This window comes from Bidens hawaiensis, unplaced genomic scaffold (assembly GCF_021521415.1).
Source record: "Bidens hawaiensis isolate Kalapana, Puna unplaced genomic scaffold, B.hawaiensis_p1.1 tig00013327_1, whole genome shotgun sequence".
Taxonomy (NCBI): Eukaryota; Viridiplantae; Streptophyta; class Magnoliopsida; order Asterales; family Asteraceae; genus Bidens; species Bidens hawaiensis.
The window spans coordinates 448,553-457,953 of record NW_027492129.1 but is presented as its reverse complement, the minus strand read 5'-3'; the positions used below and the strand labels follow the sequence as shown (position 1 = coordinate 457,953).

The 9,401-nt window shown below is 39.3% G+C and overlaps 1 non-coding gene across 1 annotated transcript; it reads right to left on the bottom strand.

Moving 5' to 3' along the window:
- Positions 1 to 8,319: 8,319 nt before the first annotated feature.
- Positions 8,320 to 8,531, bottom strand: LOC143543857 (small nucleolar RNA U3). Its single transcript, XR_013137154.1, has one exon. It is a non-coding gene; the product is annotated as a small nucleolar RNA U3 (small nucleolar RNA).
- Between the last annotated feature and the right edge of the window lie 870 nt (positions 8,532 to 9,401).

The window sequence follows — 9,401 nt, the reverse complement described above, 5'->3', positions numbered from 1 at the left end:
CAAGCCCGTGCAACTGGGGACAAGCCCAAACTGGGGACAAGCCCAAAATATGGATGTTAACTGGCGACATGGCACTTGAGAAGAGGTGAAAACCCCTTAAACCTTATGATCAAACTGGCGACAAGGCCCTTGAGAAGAGGTGAAAACCCCTTAAACCTTAGGATATGGTACGTCTACCATAAATCGTAGGATCCTCCATATAACCTGAAACAACGAAATTGTCAGCCACTAAGCGTGTACTGGTCCCGCTGCCCCGGACTATACATCGGATAGCGTGCGCAACTAGCGATCGTGAGAAAGGTGAAAACCTTTAAACCGTAGGGGATATGACCATCGGGGGTCATATCCAAACGTGGGCTAGGCCAAGAAAGATAAGATAATACCTCAAATGCAAAGGAGAGGTGGCCAGCCTCTTGAACATCAAATGATTCATTATAATCCTGCATGGTTATTCAAAACTTGGAAAAAAAATAAAGTGTTAAGAATATATTATCCTTAAATTAACAGTAATAATCCAAAAAGAATAATTGATCAGAAAGATGTTACCGAATTAATGATCCTACATCATTTTTTGGATAATATATCCTCTCAGGATAATGGATCCTGATCAGAAAAAATATTTCTTGAGATGGATGGCATTCCATGCTCTTGGTAACCTGTTGCCTTCCATTATGAGCAAATGATATGCCCCATTTCTTGCCTCCGACTCAATCTGATAAGGTCCTCCCCATTTGGGTGCTAACTTCCCATCAGCCGGATTTGTTGTGTTTTGGAAGGCTTTCCTTAATACTAGATCTCCTTCTTGAAATCTTCTGATTATGATATTTTTGTTGTGTGCCCCATCTACCCTTTGTTGATAAGCTGCCATTCTGATCTTTGCTAGGTCTCTGAGTTCTTCTATAGTATCCAAGTCTTCAAGAAGTATTTCTTCATTGGCTTCAGGATCACGGATGCTCGTTCTCGCAGTAGGAACCACCATTTCTGTGGGAATTACTGCTTCGGATCCAAACACCAATGAAAAGAGTGTTTGGCCTGTTGCATTCTTTGGAGTTGTCCTGTCTGCCCAAAGAACATAAGGAAGTTCTTCATCCCATTTTCCCTTCTTGGATCCTAGCTTCTTCTTTAAATTGTTGATGATAATCTTGTTGCTAGACTCTGCTTGACCATTGGCTAGAGGATGAACCGGAGTTGAAGTAATCATTTTGATGCCCCAACTGTCACAAAAGTTAGTAGTTCTATTCCCGATAAACTGGGAACCATTGTCACAAACAATTTCAGCAGGAATACCAAATCTAGTTATAATATTTCGTTTAATAAAAGATATCACTTCCCTTTCTCGGACTTCTACAAATGCTTCTGCCTCAATCCATTTGGAGAAGTAGTCAGTCATAGCAAGCATAAAGACCTTTCCACCTGGTGCTTTTGGTAGTTTGACTAAAATATCCATACCCCATTTCATGAAAGGCCATGAGGAGGATATAGGATATAGAGGCTCCGCTGGCTGATGAAGGATGTTCGCGTGTCTTTGACAAGCATCACATTTTCTTGAATATTGCACTGCATCCTTCTTCATTGTTGGCCAAAAGTATCCAGTTCCGAGTGTCCTGGAAAATAGTGCTCTTCCACCTGTGTGGTTGCCGCAATCTCCTTCGTGAAAGTCTTTAAGTACTTCCTGAATTTCAGGATCCTCGATGCACCTCAAGTATGGACCTGCAAGAGATTTTCTGTATAGCATATCATCTAATAAAATATATTGTGGTACCTTGAGTCTGAAGGATTTTGGATTCTCCGTAGCTGGGATCTCTCCAGTCTGAATGTACTTTTTGATCGGGAGGATCCAGGATCCTTGATTGTCCGAGGATAATGGATCCCAAAGTACAATCTGCTTATCACTTGTTATTTCCCCAACTTCTTGCTCTCCTATTGCTGGCGAGAGTATGTGAATAATTGAGATCTTCGTATTTTTTGGTATTTTTAGGGATGAGGCTAAATTTGCTAAGGCGTCTGCCCCAGCATTTTCCTCTCTTGGTACCTGTACTATACTAAACACTTCGAAGGATTTTGCTAATTCCTTTACAATTTCTAAATATTTGATCATATTTTCACCTTTTACGGTATAAGAACCGTTAAAGTGGTTAGTAATGAGTAAAGAATCCATATAAACTTGAAGATACCTGATCCTCATACTTTTGGCTAAAAGTAAACCTGCTATGAGTGCTTCGTATTCTACTTTATTGTTGGTAGCTTGGAATGCACATGCAATGGACTGGGGTATTTTGTCCCCCCTGTGACGATTTCAGTAGTATGCCCAATCTCGTTCCTCTTACGTTGGATGCTCCATCTGTGAAGAGGATCCAAGGATCCTTGGTCTTTTCCAGTTGTTGGACCTCCAAGTCAGCTTCTTTTTGTAGATCACTAGTGAAATCAGCCACAAAGTCCGCCAGTGCTTGAGACTTGATTGCTGTTCTCCGCCTCGTACTGGATATCATATGCACTTAACTTCACTGCCCATTTGGCCATTCTACCTGATAACTCTGGTTTTCTAAGAACATTCTTCACAGGATAATTAGTTCTCAAAATAATAGGATGAGTTTCAAAATAGTGTCTCAATTTAGTAGAAGCCATAATAAAAGCAAGAATTAATTTTTCAAGATGAGAGTACCTGGCTTCTGCATCTAACAGACTCTTACTTACATAATATACGAGATGCTGTTCACCTTCATGATCCTTTACCAAGACGGCACCTACTGCATTTCCTGATACAGCTAAATACAGGTATAAGGATTCTCCATCCACAGGCTTCATTAGAGCTGGAGCTGAGGATAAGTAATCCTTCAAGGCTGTAAGCGCGACCTCATGCTTTTCCGTCCATTCAAACTTTTTATTCTTCCTAAGGATGTCATAGAAGTCCTTGCACTTCTCGGAGGATCTTGAGATGAACCTATTGAGGGCAGCTATTCTTCCTGTGAGCCTTTGGACATCCTTTGTATTTGCAGGGGATTTCAAATTGAGGATGGCTTCAATCTGCTCGGGGCTTGCTTCAATTCCTCTCTTAGTCACCATATATCCCAGAAAGTTTCCAGCCTTAACACCAAAGTGGCATTTTGACGGATTCAATTTCATGTTATATTGGTCGAGGATGTTGAATGCTTCCTCGAGGTTTCTAAGGTGATCCTCAGCTTTCTTTGATTTCACCACCATATCATCTATGTAGACCTTCATAGTCTTACCCAACTGATCCTTGAACATCATGTTGACTAATCTTTGGTATGTTGCCCCTGCATTTCTTAGTCCAAACGACATAGCAGTATAACAGTATATGCCGGTAGGAGTCATGAATGTTGTATCCTCTTGATCAGATGGTTCCATCTGAATTTGTTGAAATCCAGAGGAAGCATCCATAAAGGTAAGCATTTCATGTCCTGCCGTTGCATCCACCATAGAGTCTATATGTGGTAACGGGAAAGAATCCTTGGGGCACGCCTTGTTTAAATCAGTAAAACCGACACACACCCTCCACTTTCTATTCTTTTTTGAAACAACGACCACATTAGCTAGCCATCAAGGATACTGAACCTCTCTGATCATACCGGCCTTAAGAAGTTTTTCAACTTCTTCTTGTATGATCTTGTTCTTCTCAGGAGCGAATTTCCTTCGCTTCTGATGGATGGGTTTAATAGATAAATCAAGGCCGAGTTTATGAGTGATTACCTCTTTTGAAATACCTATCATGTCCGAGTGCTTGAAGGCAAAAGTAGATCTTCTTTACCCTAAGAAGGATATTATATTCTCTTCAATATTACTAGGGATACTGGATCCTAAGAACACCTTTATTTCTGGATCTTCGGGGTCCAATGATACTTCTTTAAGGTCTTTCTCCCGAGCTTCCAGCACGTCCCTAGGATGTTGCTGTAATTGCTATGCTATGGTTGGCTTGGCTGTGGCTTCATTGATGATGAATAATAGTTCTTGGCCTCCGCTTGGTCACCTACTATCTTTACAACTCCCCAAGGAGTAGGCAGCTTGATGCACTGGTGATAAGTTGAGGCTACAGCCTTCATTCCATGGAGCCACGACCTACCTAAAATAACATTGCAGCAGGAAAGGTTAATCTATAACACAAAATTTTTGGTATGAATTTAACCCTTCGATATAAATTGGCAGGTTGATGTCCCCCAGTGTCTTCTTGGTTTCGCCACTGAAACCGACTAGCACCGAAGTTCTAGGAATGATTTCTGAATCCGGGATGTTCATCTTCTTAAGAACATCATGTTGGATAATGTTGACCGAGCTGCCACCGTCTACTACGATCCTGCGTACATAATGGTTAGAGATAAATAAATTAATAATCAAACCGTCGTGATGAGGATCCTGAATGTTCATTTTGTCTTCCTCATCGAAGAAGATTCTCTTGTCTGTTGTTAAGGTGGTTGACACTATTGGTTGATCTAACGAAAATCCTTGAGCCTGTTGGCTCATGGACCTCTGTTGAAAGATAGATGATCCTGGCTGGAATAGCGAGGATCCTTGAGTCTGTTGTCTCATGGACCCCTATTGAAGTATAGATGATCCTTATGAGAACTGTGCCATGGATTCCGGACTGGTGAAATCCAGCATCCTTGGCATCAGGGGGGTGAGATCCTCTAATGGCCTCTTGTTCTTCTTGAGATCCTCTATCTCACGGAGGATCCTCTGATTAGTCTTGTTCTGCTGCTCCATGTATGCCTTAACCTGCGAAAACATAGATGAAACATCACTGTTAGTATTAACCACCGGGGCAGCAGCATCGGTTTTTGAGCTCTGGAAGACTGGTAGTTGCGTCTTGCTCCCAGCAGCAGCAGGCCGTTGTGTTCCCGTGATTGGCGGAGGCATCGGTAGCAAAGTCCTTGATGAGGGAGGAACCGTAGCCGGCATAGTTGAGGAAGCAGAGGTTGATTGAGAGGCCATTGATAGTGATATGGGTATGAAAAAGTTGAGAATGATAAGAATAATATGGATTATAGCACCAATTGCCCCACGGTGGGCGCCAACTGTGGACAAAAATCTGCTACGGATCAAGTATCCAAATCTGTTATGTGAGGTAAGGTGCTAACTCGTTAATGACAAGTGCGTAATTGTAATATTGGTGAACACAAAGGTTTGATCACGAGGGAAAAAACCCTTAACCAAGATAGTCTTACTTCGGTCAAAACTTATCAAGGCAAACTTTGGTAAAATAACTTCGGTCAAGGATTAATAAGATAATCTTTGGTCGAATTACTTTAGTCAATGCTCGACAAGGTAACCTTTGGTCGACGAGTATATGATTATCGTGATCTCCGGCACAAAAAGCCCCCCGACGGTGAAAACTATCACCGTCGATTATATTGGCAAATAAAAGGTGGTTACAAATGTTGTGGAGTCAATGACCGAGATTACAAAGTATGCTAGTGTGTAGAGAGAATGCTAGTTTCTGCTCTTAATGTGTGTGATAGTACATGTGTTTTCCTACTCGATCATGGCTCGTTTTAAATACGAAAATATCACTAACTATATCTCCTATCTATCCGGAAATCTTCCACCTAGCCGCTCCACGACCTTTGACCACGTGCCAACAGCCATCCAGTAGCGAGATAAGCGGAAGAATGAGTCTCATAGCCGTTGTTGATATTTGCACGTTCATCTTCACATGAGTTCGTCCATTAACAGCTACATTGAAGTAGGATCCTGGATTTATGCTCCAGCTGGAGAATGCTTTGTGAGGATAATTGATGCAAGTACGTCTTAAAGTGTCACACCTGTCTAACACATCAACATACTAAACGCAATCATTAGTAAACAAGTAATACCGAGGATCATCGATCCTTTATATCCTGATATATATTTCAAGGATAAACTATCTATAAGACAGTCAAGGATAAAGGATCCTCAGTATAAAATTCATTGCCTAACAGTTACCATTCTATGAAGTAATCCCTTTATATTTTGGGTTTATAAAAGTTAGAAAATTATTACATTTTTTGTATCAAATTATATAGTAGAAGAAAAATAACATAGTTTAATCGAGATTAAAGTTACCCATCTCACTACCACCATGCTATTAAGTGAAGTGAATAAGTCATGGACAAATTTTAGCCTACTCACACATCATACATACATAATATATAGATATTTTTATTTGAAATGTCTCATCGAAAGCAAATATTTCAACAAGATAGAAAGAAAATAGTTGCATAGAACTCCTTGTTTATCACGCATCTTTCGACATCAAGATAGAAAGAATATTTCAATAATCCTTGTGGTTTATTTCTTTTAGCATGGTGACGATCAATGAGCTGCTGGGACGTGTGGGTTGGGTTTTCATTATTTATGTAAATTACATGAATAATCCTTATGGTTTATTGATCAAAAGTGTAAAAATGTTATCGGTGTAGTCGAGGTAAATGCACAAACATCATGATATAATTAACAATGTTAAAACTGTTTAGTGTTACATAAAGGTTTTCAGATTATGGAGCTTATATAGTATATTAGTGTGTAGGGTCAAGGGTGGTGAAAAACGAAAGAAACCACACTCACTCCATTGATGCTTGAGCTTGCTGTCTTGGTATCAAGAGACAGGTCAATGGCTGGTTCAGTTTCACACACGTGACACATGACACTATGACACACATTTTCATATATACATGTCAAAACATATGAATATATAATATAGCAGCATCCTCAGTCCAAAGCACCAACTCAAACTACTACATGTAACATGAGATCTGCAACTCTACTCTCTCTTCTTCTCTTCATCCTCATCTTATCTCGTCAGAATCTTGATGCCAAACAAGACGTTGGTTCGTTTAATTCAGTCCATGTGGTTAGATCATCATCATGATCATCATACATACATCATCCATATATATACATACATAGATGTGTAATACATTAACATGCTTTCTATATATTGTTTTTTTCTTTCCAGGGTCGGGGAAAGAAGACCAACGGTAAGCAAGACAATGAGAATGGGTTGGAAGAGAGCGGTTTTGAGGACCAGGATTACATCTATACTCAATCCATTCCTTAAGATTTAATTAAACGTGTGTATGTATAGTGACGAATTCAGTAAATTTTTGCTAGGGGGGCGAAAAATAAGTTGGGTTCTAAATGTTTTAATTACTCATGGTTATGCTCCTCCTTTTCAATATGTTTATTCTACGTGTTTTGACTCATGTTATAATTCATTTGGGATACTATATAGTTTTATGTGTTTGTATAGTTCATTTGTAATGTTTATCATTTTCTTATTTCAAGCTTTGTGATGCTTTGGCCGGATTTAGTTCTCTTGTACGTTCTACGGAAAAATTAGTGGAAGTGTCTTTACTGGTAGATTGAATCTGTAACTCAAGAACAAACAAATTGGATAACTACCAAATATGATCGGAACGTAGACCAATATTTATAGCAACTCTGACTACCCCTATTGTATCTTAAAAGTCACATATCACCAAATCAAAATTTGGACCCAACAAGAGAATCAGTTGGGCAGTAAATGAGGGCTGCAGAGTAAGGTGAGTACAATATGCACATTAAGTATTTTTAGGCTAAAATACATCGTTAGTGTGTGTGAGGGTGTGTGTGTGAGAGAGAGATTAATGTTAAATGTGCAATGAATAAGTTTTATGTGTGTAGTTAAAAGTTTAGTTAACGTGTGCATGGGCTATGATTCGGTAAGCTTTAAAGTTGGAAGGTAACATGGAGAATTTGTGTGATTTGTTACATAAGTTATAATGAGAGAAACCAATTATAAATGTGTATGGGTAATGTGACCAGGGCTTATGATATGCGATTTGGAGTTGAATCGCAAAGTTAATACCAAAACCCGTCCCAAGCCTAACTTATAATCATCCTACCCTCTCCTCTTTTCCTTCAAACATGTATTCATGTTTAATAGCATTCACAAACCAAACAAAACCTAAAAGTATGTTAATACTCCCCTCCTGTGACAGTATTAACAAGAAGTGCTGTATGCCAACTTCTTGTATTATCGTGATAGAATCTTTATATACGGTTTCTAATTAGGACTCAAATGTTACAACTGCTAGAAAACTTGTTTGTTCCACATAACCAAATGCAACAAGCATTATGGTGGGCATGGTGAAAACACATAGGTTGCCATATGGAACATATAATTATGTCAATCCTTCAACTTATGCATAGGTTTGCAAAATGCAAAGATACTCTGATTCAAGAATTATAACTTGACCAGCGATGTTTCTTAATGCAAAGACGATTGGCAGCCAATACAATACCGAATTACGAACAAAACAAAAACAAAGGTAAAAAAGGATAATTTGTCTGTCAGACAACCGTGTAACCATGCTAGGACCCAATACTTGAGCTAGCAACGATCCTCAACTGAGCCATGGCCTAAACCATAAGCTTTGTTAATCACGCTCTAGCTACACGGTCTAGGTTCATCAACCAGACATGGGTTTCTGTCTTCTTAGGAATCAAGAATACAAAGGTACGAACCTATAGAACAGATCCTGTTCAAGTAAGATCGTGCTTTAAAGCTTCCTTGTTCATCTTATAAACGTGCGTTCATTTACACTTTCTAGCGATGTGGGATGGAACAAAAGGAATTTGCACTTTGCACCTTAGAAGGAAAAAGGATTTTATAAATCATGTGCCAACATAAAGTATTAAAAAACTCATTTGTTCCATCATTTAATATAATCCATGTAGTCTCTTTGAATGCATATTTAGTGACGTTGAGGTGATTTATTTATATTTAGTGACGTTGAGGTGATTTATTTATACAAAGACTATTTAGGTTGTTTGCTGTTTATTCAATGATATATAAATTTGACTTTTAGGTCAACATAAAGAATACGTTCACCCATCTTTGAATGCATATTTTTTTTAAAATTATATTAATTATATTTATACTATATAAACAAACCAAACTTATTTTTTTAACACATTCCTTCCACTTCTATACCAATTTATATCTTTTACACAAATATTTATACCATCATGTTTCCGAATAACAACCAAAATATTCTCGGTTTCGGTCAATATGCCCATCAAGGCAACCAAAATCCACAACCGAACCAATCTACAGCCCCGACGCCAACCGTACCCGTCCCGCATATGTATGACCCGTAAATGGCCGCGTACATTGCATATCTACAAAACGCTATGCCAAATGTGTTGCCCGTTTTCCAAAAACCGACGGCAAACATTTTTGCCGTTTCGGGTTCCCAACCCGAGGTCGAGTTTGTGTCGTAGACACAACCTGTCCCGGAGAACGTAGGCGGTTCGAGCCAACGCAGACGTCCGAGAAAACACAGAAAGAAGTCCGCCGGCGAACCTCGGGTTAAAAAGACGGTGATACCGTGGAGTATCGACGAGTGCGTACTATGTGCTCGTGC